This window comes from Schistocerca americana, chromosome 2 (genome assembly GCF_021461395.2).
Source record: "Schistocerca americana isolate TAMUIC-IGC-003095 chromosome 2, iqSchAmer2.1, whole genome shotgun sequence".
NCBI lineage: Eukaryota > Metazoa > Arthropoda > Insecta > Orthoptera > Acrididae > Schistocerca > Schistocerca americana.
In genome coordinates this window covers 1,083,721,089-1,083,744,769 of record NC_060120.1, presented here as the reverse complement: position 1 = coordinate 1,083,744,769, position 23,681 = coordinate 1,083,721,089, and the positions used below count along the sequence as shown (strand labels likewise).

General features: G+C 42.2%; 1 protein-coding gene across 6 annotated transcripts in view; it reads left to right on the top strand.

The window, feature by feature from the left end:
- The window catches only part of LOC124596484 (thiamine transporter 1-like), a 611,894-nt gene that overhangs the window by 109,009 nt on the left and 479,204 nt on the right, over positions 1 to 23,681 (top strand). The window contains exon 1 of one of the 6 annotated variants that reach the window (XM_047135634.1): positions 8,884 to 9,256. The exons of 1 other annotated variant lie outside the window; for it this stretch is intronic. The gene's annotated coding sequence lies outside the window, so the exon portion shown is untranslated. 4 more of the 6 variants (XM_047135633.1, XM_047135629.1, XM_047135632.1 and 1 more) reach the window with 4 other exon arrangements.

Genomic DNA, 23,681 nt, shown 5'->3' with positions numbered 1-23,681 from the left:
GTTGATGTTTTGTATGGTCATAACACACTCATACAGAACAGGGTAGCTGTTGGCCAAGGTCGAGACGTAGGTTGCAGATGGGTGTGAACATTGTTTCACTTCCCACAGCGAGGTTAGGGCAAAAAGACCTCAGATGAATTGTTGTATGGCATGATGAAACAAAGCGCCATAATAGAGATCATGTGAGAGACCGAATTTTCAAAGGAAGTCGACATCTATCACAGGTTTGGTGATGACAACTGTGTAAAAGGTCCGAGTGCAACATAGCTCATCCATAAGTTGTACAGCTGGCTCCACAGTGCCATGCATGCAGATTCTGTCATCTTTAGCCATGTCTCATTGCAGTCCTTGGCTTGCAGCATGCACTTCAAACACTAGACAAGATAGTGTGCACACGTCTGACCCTGTGAATATCTGTAAGTACATGTCTGTGGAATGGTCTCGGCTATACAGACATCCTTTGCGAGAAGTCCCTGTGGTAGAAGAGAGCTGACTTGGTGTTTTTTGCCACAAATCGATACACCTATCACTGCCTGTGATAGGTGTTTGGGTACAAGCAAAGTTGCCAAAAGTTGCTGGGGGGGGGGGGGGGGGAAGGTGATGTGATTGGGTACTGTTCACAGTCGGCACTTGTAGAAGGGAGCGTGACGTCCACTTCGTGCAAGGCTGGGCAGAGTCGAGACTGTTCGGATTGCGTGCTGGACAGTTGGATAGTGGTGACAGAGGTGCCTAAGTTGATGTACTGCCTGTGCTTTACAACCAAATGTAATTTGTCCACTAGGTCAAGTTTTTTTTATCTAATGGTTCATGTGCAGTCATTGTGAATTGTAGCAGAGGCAGAAGTTTTACAGTCCACAATGTCCAAAGGGTCAGGTCCAGTATTGACATGCAATCCATTAGTGAAAGTAAACTGTGCCATAATTGGGAAGGAGATACTTTGGTTAGTTCCTCATCATAGATCCCCTGTTACACTCGCTTCTCAGGGGTGTGATTAATCCATTGTAGCAGTGCACAGAACTAAATCTCATGCTAGTCACTGTGATACACCGCTTCTACGTTAGCCACTCTTTGTTGAGCAACGAAAATTCGGCAAAAAATCCATTGCGTAATTTATAGCAAGTCATGTTTTCATGACACTCAAACATTGGACCAATAACTGTAAAACATGAACAAATCTCGTTACGTTCTTTTTGTCACAGTAATTAAATTCATATAGTCACTTTCAGCTTATTAAATCATGTGTGCACGCAAATACGTGACTATAATTGAACTTCTGATAAACGTATATGAAATACACTAAACTTTGATCCAACTCTGAAAAGAGATTCATTTCTGCCTAGCACACATTCTAATAAACATTTCGGAACAGTTTTGATTCTGTCCAACAGATGACAGTTTTTTCTAGCTCATATGTCTGAGCTACTCTGCCACTCGCTATTTTAGATTTTTTATGCTAATAAAATCTGTACTACTGTATTTTTGAGGTAATTTTTGTCAAGAAAACATTTTGCTACCAGAAAACCACTTAGCAAGTGGGCGAATGACATTCTTTTATCTGAAGAAATTAGTTATTGTCTAAATCATACCCACAAAATAGTAATCAACACTTTATTCACCACTGAACAGTCATAAGCAACTATAATTGTTATTTTCTGGGAAAACAGAGGGAAACTTTGCACCACTGACAAAAAAGAAACAGAATAGGTCCACAGTATTTTCATTAATTTGTTTTAGACCTGATTCAGCTTGGGAGAAACGTTATGTTAAAAATGATTGCTGCTACGAGATTAATGTGTTGTCGTATGGTTCTAGTGCAAACACGTGCTATAAGTTCGCCATTATACAGTTTACAGCACTGATAATATTAAAGAATGCCTGGAACCTACAAGAAAAGGAACACTTGCTTGGGAATGTTAAAGAGCATGTCTAAACCACTGCTAGGTACTAGTAAAGAAGTTAAGGACAGAAAAATCCTGTCAGTGCTTGATTATTCTAGTGATGAAGGCCTATTAGAACAACAAATTCAATGTTCAAACGAAGGTTGGGAATCCTACTGAAGAAATCAAATGAAAGTGTTAGCAGCATCAACAGAGAATGAAGAGAGCCTACAAAAACCACAGGAAAAACTGAAACCAACCAGCAAACAGATAGTGTGTTAGTGACTACACAGCATGAAAATAACCATTATCTTGATGTTATTGAAAGATTTATTGAAAATTGTGCAACCATAAACACCATCTGCCATTTCTTCATAACTGGAAATGGCCTGTAAATAAAGATGTACTTTCTCAGAAATAAACTAGTCAAATGAAAACAGCATTTTCTCAGTGACAGAGTTGTCCAAAGATGATGAATTTGTGCAAAATATTTTCCTAGTATAGTGACTGACATTTTGACACACCAGCATACCTAATCAAACATTGTACTTTTCTTTGATGATAAATTTTATTCACATTTGTTACTTTTTTTACATTTTGAATAAAGAGATTAACACTGTCCTGAACTTTCATTATTTTTGTCCTTTTGGTACAAAAAAGTAGTAAATGTTGGTTTACTATAAGGTAACACAATTAATATTAAAGAAGGTAACATTGCTGCTAGCTATTAACCTGTATTTATATCACATGGAGCCTGCTCCAGGGGCAACTTTGCTCCAATTTTTAAAACATTATAAAATTCCAGAAATTATTCTTAGATATCTTTGTATGTTACTAAATGGCTTTTACATTGCCTTAGAACAGTCTAACTTCGTTTTTAAAAGGGAGCAAAGTAATCCCACTTTACGGTGTATTCATTTAAAGTATCTTGTAGTCCATCTCCTCTGGCATTGTCTCTCCAATTTTATCCTCAATTGTAATCATGCTGAGCCTCATATTTATTGGTTGCTCATAAAATACAAGAATCCTTCTTTGTATACAGGGCGAACCTTAATAAATCCGACACTCTGCAGGGACAGATTCCTGACTGGAAATGGAGGAAAACAGGTCTATAAACATGTGTTCAGAAATGAACAGTGTACATGCAACGACAACAAATCGTCCTGGAACACAGCACAGAGCTGCTTCGCATCCACATCACAACAAATGTTCAAAGTGGCCTCCATGGCAGCTGTTATCATGCAGGATACACATAATTGTACTTTGGTTAACACAGTGTTGGCGGGCCACTTGCCTGGAGCTTGTATTAGGGTTCGTCTCAACACCCTATAGAACTCGGTCCTCCAAATCTAGTCTACACACAATCCGCTACCTCCATGCATGTTCGTCTGTCTAAAAGGACTCATGATCACAAAACGGGCTTGAAAAGTTGTGTGACGTGGTTGGTGTAGGTAAGGGCATTTGTTTTAGTATAGCCGTGCTGCCTCTCGACTGTTTCCTCTCCTTGGCCATACAAAAACACCATCTCGACTTGTTCCCAAGATGAATACCGGATCATTTTGCTCCTTACACCACGGTGTCTCAATCACACAGTCTGAAACACAAGGAACACATGGTCAGATGAACTGTCGTTTGTCAGCGCCGCCTATGGTGGCAACGATGGGTTTCCTGGCCATGTTCATAAGACCTTTCTTCCTACATTTTGTCTGTTTTTAAGAGTTCACCCAGTATTTCGTCATCCCTGGCACCAGATCGAACAGATTTCGTTATTTGCTTAGCTCTTTCCGGTAAACTGTCTACAGAGATTATTTATTTTTATACATTACCGTTTCACTGTTTGTCGTAGGGTGAACTGCTCGTGATTTTTCTGTTTAATAACTATAAGCTACTGCCCTCTGATCTCGGTTGCTGTATTCCTTGCTCTTAAATTTTCCTACTCATTTCCATAAATTAATCAATTAACTCTCTACAACACTAACGTGTGTCTGCTATTTTAAAATTCACTATGCATACACAGACGAGAAACACTAGCCTGAACAGACCTGGTAACTTTCACGCGTACCATTTTTTTGGCAATCTCCTGTCCACACGTTACAACTTTTCAACATAGGTGCGACTTGGCACACAGATTCGAGCAACGTTACTCAAACTTGCAACTCCAACTTCCATATTTCCACCAAAGAGCTAGAAAACTATCTCCAGCATCTGACTTTCTGCACAACTCAAATCTGCGCAAATATCCTGAGCACAAACGACGATCAGTTCATGGTGATATGTGCGCAGACACATCGTTGGTTACGCCTTCACAGCAAATCCATATTTAAATGTCGAAGAGCACAAACGACGATTAGTTCGCAGTGATATGTGCATGGAGGTATACCCCCATGGATATGTGCGCAGACACATCGTTGGTTACGCCTTCACAGCAAATATTTAAATGTCGGAATCTTCCCTCAAACTGGGTTTACACTAGCAGTCGCTTGCAGAAGTTATTGCTAGCCTCTTGCAGCTGTGTTTACACAGCAGCGCAAGAATTAAGCAAGATTCTTCCACAAGTTCTTTGGCAAGAAACATGCGTCAACAATTTGCTGATACTGTTTACATATGCTTTCAGTACCACTACAAGTGTGAGCCGAAGTGTAAAATGACAAGTAGGTGGATGAGATATGCTGCAGCTCTTGTAATTGTAATGCAAAACGTGAAAAAGAAAAGTGTTTGGGTTAGAGAGTAGATAATGAGAACATCACAAATTGGTGCCTTTTGCAAGAACTTAGTATCGAGAGCTTGGATACTTCTGAAAACTTTTGCAGAATGTCCTCAAATGATCTGGAATATTTGTTGATGTTAACAGCACCCGTCATATCAAAACGAGACACAAACTTTGGTACTGCTATTTCAGCAAAAGAACGTTTGCTAGTCACTCTGATTTATAGCTACCGGTGAGCTAGGAATAAAATAGGCATTTCATTTACACTCCTGGAAATTGAAATAAGAACACCGTGAATTCATTGTCCCAGGAAGGGGAAACTTTATTGACACATTCCTGGGGTCAGATACATCACATGATCACACTGACAGAACCACAGGCACATAGACACAGGCAACAGAGCATGCACAATGTCGGCACTAGTACAGTGTATATCCACCTTTCGCAGCAATGCAGGCTGCTATTCTCCCATGGAGACGATTGTAGAGATGCTGGATGTAGTCCTGTGGAACGGCTTGCCATGCCATTTCCACCTGGCGCCTCAGTTGGACCAGCGTTCGTGCTGGACGTGCAGACCGCGTGAGATGACGCTTCATCCAGTCCCAAACATGCTCAATGGGGGACAGATCCGGAGATCTTGCTGGCCAGGGTAGTTGACTTACACCTTCTAGAGCACGTTGGGTGGCACGGGATACATGCGGACGTGCATTGTCCTGTTGGAACAGCAAGTTCCCTTGCCGGTCTAGGAATGGTAGAACGATGGGTTCGATGACGGTTTGGATGTACCGTGCACTATTCAGTGTCCCCTCGACGATCACCAGTGGTGTACGGCCAGTGTAGGAGATCGCTCCCCACACCATGATGCCGGGTGTTGGCCCTGTGTGCCTCGGTCGTATGCAGTCCTGATTGTGGCGCTCACCTGCACGGCGCCAAACACGCATACGACCATCATTGGCACCAAGGCAGAAGCGACTCTCATCGCTGAAGACGACACGTCTCCATTCGTCCCTCCATTCGCGCCTGTCGCGACACCACTGGAGGCGGGCTGCACGATGTTGGGGCGTGAGTGGAAGACGGCCTAACCGTGTGTGGGACCGTAGCCCAGCTTCATGGAGACGGTTGCGAATGGTCCTCGCCGATACCCCAGGAGCAACAGTGTCCCTAATTTGCTGGGAAGTGGCGGTGCGGTCTCCTACGGCACTACGTAAGATCCTACGGTCTTGGCGTGCATCCGTGCGTCGCTGCGGTCCGGTCCCAGGTCGACGGGCACGTGCACCTTCCGCCGACCACTGGCGACAACATCGATGTACTGTGGAGACCTCACGCCCCACGTGTTGAGCAATTCGGCGGTACGTCCACCCGGCCTCCCGCATGCCCACTATACGCCCTCGCTCAAAGTCCGTCAACTGCACATACTGTTCACGTCCACGCTGTCGCGGCATGCTACCAGTGTTAAAGACTGCGATGGAGCTCCGTATGCCACGGCAAACTGGCTGACACTGACGGCGGCGGTGCACAAATGCTGCGCAGCTAGCGCCATTCGACGGCCAACACCGCGGTTCCTGGTGTGTCCGCTGTGCCGTGCGTGTGATCATTGCTTGTACAGCCCTCTCGCAGTGCCCGGAGCAAGTATGGTGGGTCTGACACACCGGTGTCAATGTGTTCTTTTTTCCATTTCCAGGAGTGTATTTATGTTAAACATATAACCAAAAAAAGTTTGAATTTTGAAATCTTTTCTTTGTAGGAGACTCATACAAGTCCCTATTGTACTTGTTTCATATTCCCATCAGCACGATTTCTCTGATCGTACCCGATGTATGTAGAGCCATTTTAACGTCTTGAAAAGGGAAAATTATTTGAAGGTATGTGAAAACACAACAATGAAATTAAATTTGTATTGAAATAAACTGCATTTTACAGAATGATATGCTTATAAAAATGTTTTTTTTTCTTCTAATGCTCATAAAATGGAAAGTGACAAGCTAAGTAAATAGAACATGTAATAATTACACATAGTCTTTTTCTAGACTTCTAAAACAACAATCGAGTGCATGCAGGTGGCAAAGGGGTTGTGTCTTCAAGTTATGCTACTTTCTATGTACTTCTTTTATAGATGTGTCGAAATCGACGAGATTTCATTTAATGCGCTCATCTTCTTCACTCTATCCTTAAAGTCTCGGTTATGCACGTTCCGTATTTCGGGGTAGCTCTCCACGGCTTCAATAAAATGTTCTGTATCCTGCTTCATCCATTCCCGTTTCTTCCCCATTTCTGAAATTTGTTTGCATATAATACATAAGATGGTTGCACAAAATTAAGTCACCACATTAAGTAAAATGTTAAATATGAGTGTTATGCTTACTATAACTTGTGCTTCCTACTTGCAGGAAATAGAAATAAATCCTAAAAGCTGCAAGTTACTTGCCGATACTTCTTGCGTGGTGTTTACACTGGAAGCGGAAAACGTGTGCTAGTCACTTCCGCAATAAATTGCTAAGGTCACAAGTCGTCTTGGCGATATATTTACACTCGCAAATCGCGCGCCAAGGACGGGTTGTATCCCCTGCTGCACTAGACCCAAATGTTCTGTATCCTGCTTCATCCGTTCCCGTATCTTCCCCATTTCTGAAATTTGTTTGCATATAATACATAAGATGGTTGCACAAAATTAAGTCACCACATTAAGTAAAATGTTAAATATGGGACTAGTGCAGCAGGGGATACAAGCCGTCGGCTTTGAACAATGAGGTCACAAGTCGCCAGAGAGCATGTATTACAGAGATGAAAGAGCTGAGGAGAATGTTGAGAAACAAAGGAATGCGAGAGAGATAAACATTGATCTTGTCAAAAGCATAAGTGTTTTTTGACTTTAAAAAAAGAATCTCACGAGATAGAATAAACTGATCCTACTTTATTAAGCAATATCTTGTCAAAAGCCGAGAAGCGATTGTTCTTAATGTTCTAGCTCCCTTCAGTACGTAATAAGTGTTTTTTGACTTAAAAAAAAATCTCACGAGATAGAATAAACTGATCCTACTTTATTAAGCAGCTCCCTTCAGTACCTAATAAGTGTTTTTTGGCTTTTTTAAAAAAAATCTCACGAGATAGAATAAACTGATCCTACTTTATTAAGCAATATCTTGTCAAAAACCGAGAAGCGATTCTTCTTAGTGTTGTAGCTCCCTTCAGTAGCTAATAAGTGTTTTTTGGCTTTTAAAAAAAAAATCTCACGAGATAGAATAAACTGATCCTACTTTATTAAGCAATAGTGTTTTTTTGGGTTTTTTTTAAAAAAAATCTCACGAGATAGAATAAACTGATCCTACTTTATTAAGCAATATCTTGTCAAAAGCCGAGAAGCGATTCTTCGTAGTGTTGTAGCTGCCTTCAGTAGCTGATAAGTGTTTTTTGGCTTTAAAAAAAAAAAAATCTCACGAGATAGAATAAACTGATCCTACTTTATTAAGCAATAGTGTTTTTCTGGCTTTTTAAAAAAAAATCTCACGAGATAGAATAAACTGATCCTACTTTATTACGCAATCAGTAAAAAAACGAAATTGAAACATAACAGCAAAAGCTTATTAGAACACAGAACTGCTTTATTATCTATGCCTCGAAGTGAAGACATTACGATCTATGACTAAGGAATGACGTCATTGTTCAAAGCCGACGGGTTGTATCCCCTGCTGCACTAGACCGAAATGTTCTGTATCCTGCTTCATCCATTCCCGTTTCTTCCCCATTTCTGAAATTTGTTTGCATATAATACATAAGATGGTTGCACAAAATTAAGTCACCACATTAAGTAAAATGTTAAATATGAGTGTTATGCTTACTATAACTTGCGCTTCCTACTTGCAGGAAATAGAAATAAATCCTAAAAGCTGCAAGTTACTTGCCGATACTTCTTGCGTGGTGTTTACACTGGAAGCGGAAAACGTGTGCAAGTCACTTCCGCAATAAATTGCTAAGGTCGCAAGTCGTCTTGGCGATATATTTACACTCGCAAATCGCGCGGCAAGTTCCTCCGCGGATGTAAATTGCTGCAATAACTTGCTAGTGTAAACCGAGCATATTAGATGCTCCAGAAATCAATATTTAAAATCATATTCGTATTTGTTATAACTGTTTGCAATGTACTGTAGACCCTATGGCTGTATTGTAACCCAAATGCCAAATAAAATAACGTATCTCTTTGTCGGTAACTATAACACTATAGAGTTCATTTCGTGTTAAATTGTCAAAGAATATCACAAGAAGTCAAACTTTGAGATCAGAAACCTTAGCCACATAATAATTCATGATTCAACCGTCGTATGAAGTTTTAAGGAATACCATCCTGGATGTGATAGAATGGATCGTTTTCCCACTAGTACCGTAGTTAAATAATATACACATTATTTCAGTTCTATAAATGAAGTATTTATTCAGGTTTTACTTTATCTTAAGTACTTTAGTTGGAAGCTGTGCGTCGACTGCTTGTACAGTCCAGTGACTTATCTTAGTAACTAGTATGCCAAATAGGTTAATTCACTTGCGCCTTTATAGATAATGTAATGCAGTGTTTTAAAGTGAACTGTTTGTGCCAAAGGAGAACTATTCTTTTATTTAAGAACACTGCATAAGTACAAGGTTATGTGTCGCTGGCTTCTGGATCGTATACAAAACGCTAGTGAGTACTTTCGTATTTCCTGATGTAGTAAGTGCAGTGCCAGTCTTTCAGAATGATCTTTTGTTGTAATCTCTGCAGATTTGAGCGGTATATCCATAAAGTACACTATGTACGATCGCATTTCATGAATCTGCTTTAACCGGAGTGTGTTCTAATAGTTCGTTACGATTGCGTTATTATTCTAAGACCTACCAAGATATACGCATTTTATGCAGTGTAAGACTTGATACATAGTTTCGTTTTTAACATTCAGTCGTACTTTATGGGGGATACATCGGAACCCACATCCAGCTATTATCTGTGCTATATTGACCACCAATTACATGTTTGCGACTTATTTGAACCCTTTCTACTTAAAGACTTTAACAAGGGAAGTACATCATTCTGGTGTTGAGGAAAAAAGACCATCGTGTTTCATCATTGAGGTGCTGTACAATTACTATCACATTCTTTACAGTTAGGTGACGAAAAGTCGCACAAGCTTACTTTTGTAGAATTACATGCAATTCGATATTCTAGATTAAGGGTTTAAAAATTCGTCTTAGCTACATAGCAAGTAGTGTTGTTCATTGTAAATTTGCATGACAAACAGCAGTGTCTTGTAAACAGACCTGTCTTGTTAAAAGTGCACGTGTCTATTTTCCTCTAAAATACATGTATAAATGTTAAGCAAATAATAAGAGAGAAACCGCTAGCATTTACTATTTGAGAAACCAGTAGCTATATTCGAATAGCAGCTTTCCCACAATTTTCTTAGGTGATGTTTAGCTGGTGTAATCTGAAAAATTTGAACAGTGTATTAATGGTTTATTCCTAATGCAGTCGACAGATTAAGTCCTCATGATTTGCGTTTCTATTGTTAATGTTCACTTTGGTTGGTTCCACATTCTTGGAAGTTCTCTTCCTTGGTTGGATGAATGTCAACAAAAAATTTATGTAGTGAAGGTAGAAGCTTCAGCTTGCTACACACTAAGATGGTGTGCTTGTTAACTCAAGAGACTCTCATTGAAGAGGACTGGAATTCAGATCCTATCATGGCCATTTGAAGTTGATCTTTTGATGATCCCAAAGTTCAGATAGGGAAGGAAATTTTAAGGTTGTCTTTCATGGACCCATCCTAGCATCCACTTTAAGAAAAATCGGATAACTATGGAAATTCCAACTTCAGATGGCCATGATTAGGATCTGAATTCCAGTCCTCTTCAATGAGAGTCTCTTGAGTTAACAAGCACACAATCTTAGTGTGTAGCAAGCTGAGGCTTCTACCTTCACTACATAAATTTTTTGTTGACATTCATCCAACCAAGGAAGAGAACTTCCAAGAATGTGGAACCAACCAAAGTGAACATTAACAATAGAAACACAAATCATGAGGGCTTAATCTGTCGACTGCATTAAGAATAAACCATTAATACACTGCTCAACTTTTTCAGATTACACCAGCTAAACATTACCTAAGAAAATTGTGGGAAAGCTGCTATTCGAATATAGCTACTGGTTTCTCAAATAGTATAAACGCTAGCGGTTTCTCTCTTATTATTTGCTTAACATAGAAACGAAACATGCTTTAGAGTGATCCCGTAAACGTGCAGACAGAAAAAGGCCAAAATGATTCAGTCACGTTAAAATAATGGGAAAAAGAAGGCGAGTGACCTGCACAAGTAGAAATGTCTCAGGTAGGAAAAAGGAGAAGATTGAAAACAATTGCGTGCCTATTTTGTACTACAACATTCACCAACCCATCCAAATCGTTATTCTTTTAATATTTTCATTATTTGAAAATGTGAGCAGACAGTGAGAGGGAGAATATCGTCACAATCACAAGTTTTAAAATTATCAGACTTCATTACTCGGCAATACTTCACTTCAGGAGCAAAATTTCAGTTTTGCACACACAAAAGTACATGGCACTATCCTGGTATTAGAAGCTAATAGTTCGTGCCTTTGGAAAGAGAGAGGGATAGGGAGGGAGAGGTTACAGGGGAAGGGCCGCTCACCCAGAGGAGACACACACTTGCATTGAGGACAAGGGCAGGTGACACTTGGATCCTAGTGACCTGCCCTTCTTCTGTAACCTCCTCCTGCTACCCCTCTCCCCTTCCTGAGGGAGGAACTATTAGCTCCTAACACTAGGGTAGTATCGTGTACTTTTGTGTGTCAATGACTTGTAGTGGTACAAGGTACACTCCACCATGCACTGTATAGTGGCTCACGGAGTACGTATGTTGATATAGATGTATCTACGGTACTGAAATTTTGTCTCCTAAAAAAAAAGAATTGGCCAGCAAGTGTGTGATAATTTCTTAGTTTTCTCGAGTGGATTTTCCTTTTGACACAATTAACACAAGTTTTTCCACTTTTTTAAATTGTCCATTGTATCATTTTTATGATGTGGAGTACATGTTATTGTAAGTGTGATCAAAAGGATTTATCTTAAGAGTTTTTACATATATGTGTACTATAACAGTAAAAATTGCATATTATGAGCATAATTATGGATATGAAAATCAATTTCGTAAGAAAGTTTGCAACCAGATTATTAATGTGACGTATAATATATTTTGTTATCCAAACATTTGCGCTCTTGTTGGAAACAAAGCTGACCGGGCAGAATCCAAATGAAAGCTTAATGAGTCTATAATGGTGCACACCAAATATTTCAATCTAACAAACACAAGCATTGTGCAGTTTTAAGCAAGCAAAAATAGTCTGCCAACACCACAAGCAGACACTAATAGCCACACACTAAACGAAACACTGAGTGTAAAATTCCATTATCTGGCTGGGTAATGAGTTAAGATGGGATCAACACATTGACTGAGTGATTGAGAAGCTCAGTTTGAAAAAAATTTTGCGTCGCACTGACCTAAAGGTGAGGCTGTCGGCTTATTTTTCAGATTTTCTTTCTGTGCCATCTGTTATCTTTTGGGAAAGTACACCTATAAAAATTAAAATATTTATTCAACAATATCTCCTCAAGTATGTGTTGGAGAGATGGCTCTGAAAATCTTACTCTCACTTCCCACGGAATTCTGCCTCAGTTTATCTATTGCGAAGATGGGAAGGCACGAAGATGTAACAGGCGTGGAAGCCCAGCCAAGGAGTTAGTGAGCGTAATGTAACTATAAATACATTTTGAGGGACATGAACTGTATAGGCCTATATCTATTTTCCATTCTTATCGGACTAAATTCTTGTGAGTGTTTATAAATATAGGAGTGTAAATTGTGTGGATTGGTGCTTTTAAGGTCCTGGCCTCATATTTGGGAGGAGGGAGGCTAATGCTCTGTCCACCCATCTCTATTTAGGTGTTTTGTTCTTTCTGCAGCCTTATATGTCAGAATGTATGACCTTTTCCTTGTATTAAGCTGACAAATCCTATAGCATTGTGAAATGATCCCCATATGAATATATTGGTACATTATGTTTTTTGTTGCTGATAGTAAAGACTGGTCGTAGGTGAGTGTGATTTGCACATTGTCAGTGCAAAAAAAAAAAAAAAAAAAAAAAAAAAAAAAAAAAAAAAAAAAAAAAAAAAATGCTATTAGCCATTTCTTGTAAATATTATCTGATGGTCTAAACTAATGAACCGAACACTGCTTTTAGCTACATAACAAACAGCAGTGTTGACTGCAAAGCTGCATGATGAGCGGCCTTATGCTGTAAACAGCCATCTGTAGTTAGAGATGTAGATATCATTTTTCTTTGAAAAACACTGATTTGATCAAGTAAATATAAAGCTATCAGTAGAAGGTAAACAGCAGCTATTTAATATAACTCAGCAAGCTCTCTCTTTCCCCCAAAGTAGTGTTTTTTTGCTTTCCTCTTAAATTGTGTAGTGACATATCTGACTCAAATACAAATAGTATTAAGCATTGTAGAAATGGTTAACTGTTTACACAATACAGTGTAGAGATTAAGTTGCTAGGTGTTGGTTGTCTTTTGTAAAGGTATACCGTGACTTGCTCCACATCCTTGAAGTTCTCGAAGGTATCCAAGGCACATTGAGGATTGATGAATAATGCCAGTTAAGTATACTGATGATCATGGGAATTTACTACTTAATGTGCTGGCTTTATTCCTCACACAGTCAAGGCATGTACTCAGACATTGGTTTCTCAAATGAATAGTGTCTTTAGGACAGGTCGAGTGCTTGTGCACAATGTTATTAACTTCAGATAGATGCAGAATCAAATATTTGAAAACTGTGTCAGTTGCTGTATATGGTGGCATTTTCACGATGTCTTCACAACCCATTTTTGCATGTCAAATAGTTTTAACCCGTGGTAGAAAAACCAAAAGAAATAACAACAGATGGTCAATTTACATAGTTCTTATCCTTACTAGATCATACTTTTGCCAGAGCATTCTAAATGTGCAGTGGAGACTGTGTGGTAATTTTGCTGAAAAGTGTATTTCTTGTGTTGGATGTGAGCTTGTTAAATAACTTGCACAGACTATGAAATTTAGCTTTGCTGGCATCCTTCTTGTTTTCAATGACTATTGGCTCAATACAGGGTACTTTTTTGAAGTGTCCCATACCCTTGCTGCTTATGGTAGTGTTAAAGATAAGTCCTATAAACATATGCCTGGAAACAAGTACTTGTTGAGATGCATGTCATTCTGCGGTATGATGGCCATCTGTATGCTGGCACTACTAAAGGTGCTCAGTGTGGTTTATATTCATTCTTGCACATTCTTCAGCCCTCTTCCTCAAAGAACGGTGAACTGGTGCAAACACACCTGACTACCCACAGATTTGGTCTCATCCCTTGGGGCCACACTCTGTTAATGTGTGTGTGGGATCCAAAAATCTAAGGGGCTAAAGTGAAGTGGACAGGGTGACCACCTTATTAGACATTCTCAACCACTATGCCAATCATTATGTTAGGTACACTTATCTTGTGCTATTGGCTAGACTATAGCGGAATACCATGTCTCCCATTCCCTACACAAAATAATAGGTTTCCATTCCACTGCTTGTGTTGTTCACACTGCATTTAACAACTTATCTTACTTTAATCCACCACAACCTCATAATGATATTATCACAATAGTGGCTGCTTTTGTTGGAGTTAGTTGTAAATGCTACATCTAACAACAGCATAACAGCCAGTGAAGTAAGATCAGAGAACAGTAAGAAGTGAGCAATAAATGTCAACTAATCGTTCTTGAGACAAGTAATGTGGCCCACATCTCAACAGGTAGATGTATTATAGGACTGCTTCTTGATTTGACCTGCAATGTATCCTGTAAGAACACTGGACACACTTCTTTAAACATGTTGTGTATGTTGGATGTGTTCCACGATCCCATCAAGAGCCACCACCTTTGTGATTGATTCATCCATCCATTCATCCACCATGTTCTGTAGATTCCTTGAAAAAGAAGAGCCCATAGGCATATGGAATGACCCAAAATATCTATTAACAAAACAGAGTATCGCTATACTGGTTAATGTTATTAATGCTTATACCAGATACATTTAATCAAGCAAATTAGAAAGATAGCTGTGCTTGAAAGAAACTACTGTCTTCTCAGTTATAATAAATAACTGTCATTTATATCTAGTCAATTGCTTGATTACATGAGTGTTTTTCAAAGAAATCAGTTACCTATATCTGCAAACACAAAGTCGTGTCTACTGTACATTACTATTTGTTGTGCATCTTCACAAGAACTCTGATGTGCATTGTAGCTGACAGAACTGTGTAATTGTTGAAAAAACATTTTCAGATATTTTGTAGATAGTATCTTATGAGCTATTTCTTAAATTAAGATTCCCATTTTTCTGCTTTGTTAGAGGTTCTTTAACTCCTCTGCGAGCCCAAAATAAGACACAAAAGTACACATGGAAATCACTTTCGTGTCTCATGTACTTTTTGTGTGTATCACATTTCAGCTGATACTGATTTCCATTGTCAACATCTTCATTGAGGACTTAATGTATTGGAACTAAATATAAGAATTCCAAATTCTTTAAAAGGCTTCTGCAAAATGTACAGTTATCTACTTTACATAGTGTTCTCAGTGTTTGGATTTGCTGAATAAATACTTTGTTTACCTCAGGTGCACCACCACAGAAGATAATTTTGTAAGACAACAATTAGTGAATGCAAAATAAGCCAATGCACTTGTCCTTAGGTCAACACAATCGGAGATGCTTCCGAGGACCAAACTGCTGAACTGTGTGTTTTGTTTGGTTTATTTATGTGTTGGATCCATTTTATTTTGTTATTCAACAGGATCTCAAGGAATTGTGCATACTGCGTTTCATTTAGTGTATGACCATTGACATTTAGTTTTGGTGCATGCAGCTCTTTTGTGTACCTGAGACTGTATAATAAGGACCTTTGTATGAAAGGAAAATTCAGTTGAGTAAACTGTTACATTATACCAAAGAAAATTACTCACCAAAACTTACCTTCAGAAGTTAAAATACCTAGCACTGCTCCCCCCCAGGGGGGCTCACAGTTCTTTCGTGTGTGGCACACATGGGCCCCTGAGCTATTGCAGCCAATTCTTCCTTTCCTGCCTATTTCCTTCACCCTGCCCTCCCTCCCTATCCTCGGTCCTTTTGCCTGTTCTTTTATCCTTTTTGGCATTTTGGTCCCCACTTGAGGTTTGACCTCCACTTGAAAAATTCCTGTTTTTTAGTTTCAGACATTTGGGAAAGAACTTCCTCCCTAGTGTCTGCAGTGTGGATTCCTCTTCCCCCCTTCCTTCCTCTCACCCTGCTCACCTGTAGCCCCCTTCCACCCTGCTAGGTCACCAGCACGTGTAGTCAGTCCATGTGATCGGGCTGTTATGTACCCATATGGCTGAGCCCTCTGACACCACAGGGATCACACTAATGGTACCTGAGGTGTTCCCTCCCCAGGTATGCCAAGGAGTGGTTGCTTATCTTCTTGGAGCATTGGAACTCCCTGCAATGGCCGCCGTGCCAGACGGCCCTTGCTGTGGCTGGGTGGTGCCCGTGGGGAGAGCCCCTGGTCGGAGTGGGTCGTATTGGGGCAGATGCTTGGCACGTGAAGCGTATCAAGCTGCAAAAATCTGGCTGTTCTCAAACAGCCGTCTCTTCAAATGACGAAGGATCATTGAAAGCTGCTTCGTATGACCTGGCAACTTTCCCTGCCCTGGCTACACCTCACCTGTATTAGGATGCATGGGGACACATTCACCACCACAAAACCATTGTTTTTCTTGGAAAATATTGAGGACACATTTGGTGAAGTAAGATGTGGTCAGGCTCCTTGTTGATCAAAGCTGCTTCTGCCTCACAATCCGCAGCTCTTCATGCCTGTGATCATCTCGGCAATGTCCCGATGTCTATTACTCCTTGCCAATCTCTGAATATGGTCCAGAGAGTAATTTTTCATAGGGACCTCATCCTGCAAACTGATGACGACCTCGGGGCTAATCTGGAGTGGCACGGAGTTCATTTTGTTTGACATGCACAGAAGGGTCACAAAGACAACTTCATCGATACTGGTGTCTTCATTCTGGCTTTCAAGGGGTTACCCTCCCAGAGAAGGTCAAGGTTAGGTGTTACAGATGTGATGTGAAGTCATGCAACCTTCCACCTTCACAGTACTTTTGGTGCTTGCGTTTTGTGCATATGTCTTCCCGCTGTACAGCAGGCCCTTTATGCGGTGACTGTGGCCACCCACTCCATGAGGGAATCCCCTGTGTTCCGGTACCCCTCGCTTGCAGGATTGCTCAACTTACAAGAGAAAAAAGAAGACCCGAGAACACAAGTCCCTGGATCACCTGTCTTATGCTGAGAGTATGAGACTCTCCATCCAGTGTCACTATTTTCAACTTTTGCCTCTGTTACTTAATCTTCTCCTCCTCCCTCGTCCTTACTCAAGCCCTGTCCCACTCTCCCTTGTCACTTCTCCTTCAAGCTGACACTCTGTCTCCCTCTTCCTGGGCAGTAGATTCCGCTACCCATTCTTCGCCCTCACTGGTGAAGGTGGTTGCAACTTAGCCAGTGAACCGTCGATTCGAAAAGGTTTATTCCTGGGAAGATTTCTTGTGTACCTCGGGTTTGCAGCCAATCGCCAAAATCCAAAACAATCATCCAAAGGCAAACAGTCTTCCCCCTCTCCGACTCGTCGGCCCTCTTCAACTCTTCAGTCCTTTTCAACTGTCCGTCTGTCCTCCCTTGACAGCTCGCCCTAAGCGGCCGTCGAGGTGAGTTTCTTCTTCATTCTCAGGTGTTCATACATTTTATGGCCCTTTTACAATGGAATATCTGTGGCCTTTGGTCTAACAGGGTGGACCTCCAGCTGTTCCTGCGATCGCAATGTCCGCTTGTCATTTGTCTCCGAGAAACCGAGCTGTTTCCTCAAGGCCATTTGGTTCTCTCCCATTTTACTTTGCTCCGGATGGACCTTCCCCTTACGGCGGAGATTCCTGCTCGTGGTGGGGTCGTGCTGCTTCTATGAGATAATGTTTGTCGTAGTCCTGTCCCCTTGCACACCCACCTGCAAGCGTGCACACCCACCTGCAAGCGGTTGCTGCCCGTGTTTTCCTTCCCGAATTTACATTTTCGCTTTGCACATTTATATCCCTTCGTCTTCTGCTGTCACTTGGGCAGACTTGATGCAGCTTGTTGCTCAGCTTCCTCCACCATTTCTGCTCCTCGGTGACAACAATGCCCATCATCCTCTTTGGGGCTCACCTGTTGCCAGCCCGAGAGGTTCTCTTTTGGCAGATCTTCTTAATCGTCTTAATCTTGTGTGCCTTAACACCAGCGAAACCATGTTTCTCTCTGATTCCACACACACTCCCACTTAGACCTCTCGATCTGCTCTGCCCAGTTCGCTCGACGTCTCGAGTGGTGTGCTCTTTCCAGTACTTACTCGAGTGACCACTTCCCTTGTGTGACTCGCCTGTACATTCATTCCCCGGCCGGCCGAAGTGGCCGTGCGGTTAAAAGCGCTGCAGTCTGGAGCCACAAGACCGCTACGGTCGCAGGTTCGTATCCTGCCTCGGGCATGGATGTTTGTGATGTCCTTGGGTTAGTTAGGTTTAACTAGTTCTAAGTTCTAGGGGACTAATGACCTCAGCAGTTGAGTCCCATAGTGCTCAGAGCCATTTGACCCATTTGAACCATTCATTCCCCACCACAGTGGGCTGCTCATTGGAAATTCTCTCTTGCTGACTGGAGGCTATATTTCTCCTTGGCAGTCTCTGACAAACGGCCATTTCCCATCTGTGATGATCATCTACATCTACATTTATACTCCGCAAGCCACCCAACAGTGTGTGGTGGAGGGCACTTTACGTGCCACTGTCATTACCTCCCTTTCCTGTTCCAGTCGCGTATGGCTCGCAGGAAGGACGACTGTCTGAAAGCCTCCGTGCGCGCTCTAATCTCTCTAATTTTACATTGGTGATCTCCTCGGGAGGTATAAGTAGGGGGAAGCAATATATTCAATACCTCATCCAGAAACGCACCCTCTCGAAACCTGGCGAGCAAGCTACACCGCGATGCAGAGCGCCTCTCTTGCAGAGTCTGCCACTTGAGTTTGTTAAACATCTCCGCAACGCTATCACGGTTACCAAATAACCCCATGACGAAACGCGCCGCGCTTCTTTGGATCTTCTCTATCTCCGTCAACCCGATCTGGTACGGATCCCACACTGATGAGCAATACTCAAGTATAGGTCGAACGAGTGTTTTGTAAGCCTCCTCCTTTGTTGATGGACTACATTTTCTACGGACTCTCCCAATGAATCTCAACCTGGTACCCGCCTTACCAACAATTAATTTTATATGATAATTCCACTTCAAATCGTTCCGCACGCATACTCCCAGATATTTTACAGAAGTAACTGCTACCAGTGTTTGTTTCGCGATCATATAATCATACAATAAAGGATCCTTCTTTCTATGTATTCGCAATACATTACATTTGTCTATGTTAAGGGTCAGTTGCCACTCCCTGCACCAAGTGCCTATCCGCTGCAGATCTTCCTGCATTTCGCTACAATTTTCTAATGCTGCAACTTCTCTGTATACTACAGCATCATCTGCGAAAAGCCGCATGGAACTTCCGACACTATCTACTAGGTCATTTATATATATTGTGAAAAGCGATGGTCCCATAACACTCCCCTGTGGCACGCCAGAGGTTACTTTATCGTCTGTAGACGTCTCTCCATTGATAACAACATGCTGTGTTCTGTTTGCTAAAAACTCTTCAATCCAGCGACACAGCTGGTCTGATATTCAGTAGGCTCTTACTTTGTTTATCAGGCGACAGTGCGGAACTGTATCGAACGCCTTCCGGAAGTCAAGAAAAATAGCATCTACCTGGGAGCCTGTATCTAATATTTTCTGGGTCTCACATGATCGCTGTTTCCGGAATCCATGTTGATTCCTACATAGTAGATTCTGGGTTTCCAAAAATGACATGATACTCGAGCAAAAAACATGTTCTAAAATTCTACAACAGATCAACGTCAGAGATATAGGTCTATCGTTTTGTGCATCTGCTCGACGACCCTTCTTGAAGACTGGGACTACCTGTGCTCTTTTCCAATCATTTGGAACCCTCCGTTCCTCTAGAGACTTGCGGTACACGGCTGTTAGAAGGGGGGCAAGTTCTTTCGCGTACTCTGTGTAGAATCGAGTTGGTATCCCGTCAGGTCCAGTGGACTTTCCTCTGTTGAGTGATTCCAGTTGCTTTTCTATTCCTTGGACACTTATTTCGATGTCAGCCATTTTTCGTTTGTGCGAGGATTCAGAGAAGGAACTGCAGTGCGGTCTTCCTCTGTGAAACAGCTTTGAAAAAAGGTGTTTAGTATTTCAGCTTTACGCATGTCATCCTCTGTTTCAATGGCGAGGAGTGTCTGGATATGCTGTTTCGAGCCACTTACTGATTTAACATAAGACCAGAACTTCCGAGGATTTTCTGTCAAGTCGGTACATAGAATTTTACTTTGGAATTCACTGAATGCTTCACGCATAGCCCTCCTTACGGTAACTTTGACATCGTTTAGCTTCTGTTTGTCTGAGAGGTTTTGGCTGCATTTAAACTTGCAGTGAAGCTCTCATTGCTTTCGCAGTAGTTTCCTAACTTTGTTGTTGTGACACGGTGGGTTTTTCCTGTCCCTCACAGTTTTACTTGGCACGTACCTGTCTAAAACGCATTTTACGATTGCCTTGAACTTTTTCCATAAACACTCAACATTGTCAGTGTTGGAACAGAAATTTTCGTTTTGATCTGTTAGGTAGTCTGAAATCTGCCTTCTATTACTCTTGCTAAACAGATAAACCTTCCTCCCTTTTTTTATATTCCTATTAACTTCCATATTCAGGGATGCTGCAACGGCCTTATGATCACTGATTCCCTGTTCTGCACATACAGAGTCGAAAAGTTCGGGTCTGTTTGTTATCAGTAGGTGCAAGATGTTATCTCTACGAGTCGGTTCTCTGTTTAATTGCTCGAGGTAATTTTCGGATAGTGCACTCAGTATAATGTCACTCAATGCTCTGTCCCTACCACCCATCCTAAACATCTGAGTGTCCCAGTCTATATCTGGTAAATTGAAATCACCACCTAAGACTATAATATGCTGAGAAAATTTATGTGAAATGTATTCCAAATTTTCTCTCAGTTGTTCTGCCACTAATGCTGATGAGTCGGGAGGTCGGTAAAAGGAGCCAATTATTAACCTAGCTCGGTTGTTGAGTGTAACCTCCACCCATAATAATTCACAGGAACTATCCACTTCTACTTCACTATAGGATAAACTACTACTAACAGCGATGAACACTCCACCACCGGTTGCATGCAATCTATCCTTTCTAAACACCGTCTGTACCTTTGTAAAAATTTCGGCAGGATTTATCTCTGGCTTCAGCTAGCTTTCTGTACCTATAACGATTTCAGCTTTGGCGCTTTCTATCAGCGCTTGAAGTACCGGTACTTTACCAACGCAGCTTCGACAGTTGACAATTACAATACCGATTGCTGCTTGGTCCCCGCATGTCCTGACTTTGCGCTGCACCCGTTGAGGCTGTTGCCCTTTCTGTACTTGCCCAAGGCCATCTAACCTAAAAACCGCCCAGCCCACGCCACACAACCCCTGCTACCCGTGTAGCTACTTGTTGCGTGTAGTGGACTCCTGACCTATCCAGCGGAACTCGAAACCCCACCACCCTGTGGCGCAAGTCGAGGAATCTGCAGCCCACACGGTCGCAGAACCGTCTCAGCCTCTGATTCAGACCCTCCACTCAGCTCTGTACCAAAGGTCCGCAGTCAGTCGTGTCGCCGATGCTCCAGATGGTGAGCTCTGCTTTCATCCCGCTAGCGAGACTGGCAGTCTTCACCAAATCAGATAGCCGCCGGAAGCCAGAGAGGATTTCCTCCGATCCATAGCGACACACATCATTGGTGCCGACATGAGTGACCACCTGCAGATGGGTGCACCCTGTACCCTTCATGGCATCCGGAAGGACCCTTTCCACATCTGAAATGACTCCCCCCGGTATGCACACGGAGTGCACATTGGTTTTCTTCCCCTCTCTTGCTGCCATATCCCTAAGGGGCCCCATCACGCGCCTGACGTTGGAGCTCCCAACTACCAGTAAGCCCACCCTCTGCGACCGCCCGGATCTTGCAGACTGAGGGGCAACCTCTGGAACAGGACAAGCAGCTATGTCAGGCCGAAGATCAGTATCAGCCTGAGACAGAGCCTGAAACCGGTCCGTCAGACAAACTGGAGAGGCCTTCCGTTCAGCCCTCCGGAATGTCTTTCGCCCCCTGCCACACCTTGAGACGATCTCCCACTCTACCACAGGTGAGGGATCAGCCTCAATGCAGGCAGTATCTCGGGCAACCACAGTCGTAGTCCGATCGGGGGATGCGTGGGACGAGCTGGCCGTCCCCGACAAACCCCCATCCGGACCCCCACAGTGATGCCCATTGGCAACAGCCTCAAGCTGTGTGACCGAAGCCAACACTGCCTGAAGCTGGGCGCGAAGGGATGCCAACTCAGCCTGCATCCGAACACAGCAGTTGCAGTCCCTATCCAAGCTAAAAACTATTGTGCAAAGAACGTCTGAACTAATCTACAGAGAGCGCAAACTAATCGACACAAAATTTAAATAGTTATTAAAATACAAGAATGCCTAGTAAATGCAGTAATGCTGCTACTTGCACACTGCTGACACACTGCTCGGCAGTGGAAGGAGACTACGCGATTTTACACTATTCAGGTACTAAAACGCGATGCTACAACTCTCAAATACTATAATACGCCCGAAATTTATGAATTAAACAATGCAAGTACCAAAAACACGCAAAGAAATTAAGAATTAAACTATGTAACAGATGAGTGAGCTAGGAGTATACGATTTGCTGCTGCAGCTGCTTATCCAACGGCGGCAGGGAGCACACTGACTGTGACCAACCGACACTGGCCGTTCAAAACAAAAACAGAAGACAGACGACTACGCGAATCTACACTATTCAGGTACTAAAACGCGATGCTACAACTCTCAAATACTATAATACGCCCGAAATTTATGAATTAAACAATGCAAGTACCAAAAACACGCAAATAAATTAAGAATTAAACTATGTAACAAATGAGTGAGCTAGGAGTATACGACTTGCTGCTGCAGCTGCTTATCCAACGGCGGCAGGGAGCACACTCAGGTCGAACTCTTCGTGGATGTTATTCTCTCGGCTGCCGAATCCTCTATCCCTTGTGCTACTACTTCTCCCTGTTGGGTCCTGGTCCCTTGGTGGACTGTGGAGTGTGGCAATGCAATTCGTGCCCAATGATGTGCACTTCGTGTCTTTCACCGTCATCCTATGTTAACTAACTGCATCCGCTAAAAGCAAGTATGTGTGCAGTGCTGCCGCACTATTAAGGAAAGCAAGAAAGCGTGCTGGGTTTCTTTCACCAGCTTGTTCAACAGTTTTACTCTGTCCTCTCTTGTTTGAGGTGGCATGCGCTGGCTTTCTGGGACTATCGCCCACTCCCCGATCCATGGTCTGACTGTGGCAGGAAATGTCATAGTCAAGCATGTAGATGTTTCCAATGCTTTGGGCCAGTACTTTGTGGAGGTTTCAAGCTCCACCCACTACCATCCTGCCTTCCTTCCTCGGAAACAGGCAGAGGAGGCTCGTGCAAACTCTTTTCTCTCTTTGAATCGAGAATACTACAATACTCCTTTTAATATGAGGGAGCTCGAACGTGCTCTCTTCTCATCCAGGTCTTCTGCTCCTGGGCCCAATACAATCCACATCCTCAGGCTGCAGAATCTTCCTCCTGCGGGAAAACGCTTTCTCTTCGATACCTACAACTGTATTTGGACTGACAGTGTATTTCCCACGCTTTGGAGTGAAGCTATTATTGTTCCCCTACCCAATCCTTAGAAAATTTAAAAAGGGAAATGGAT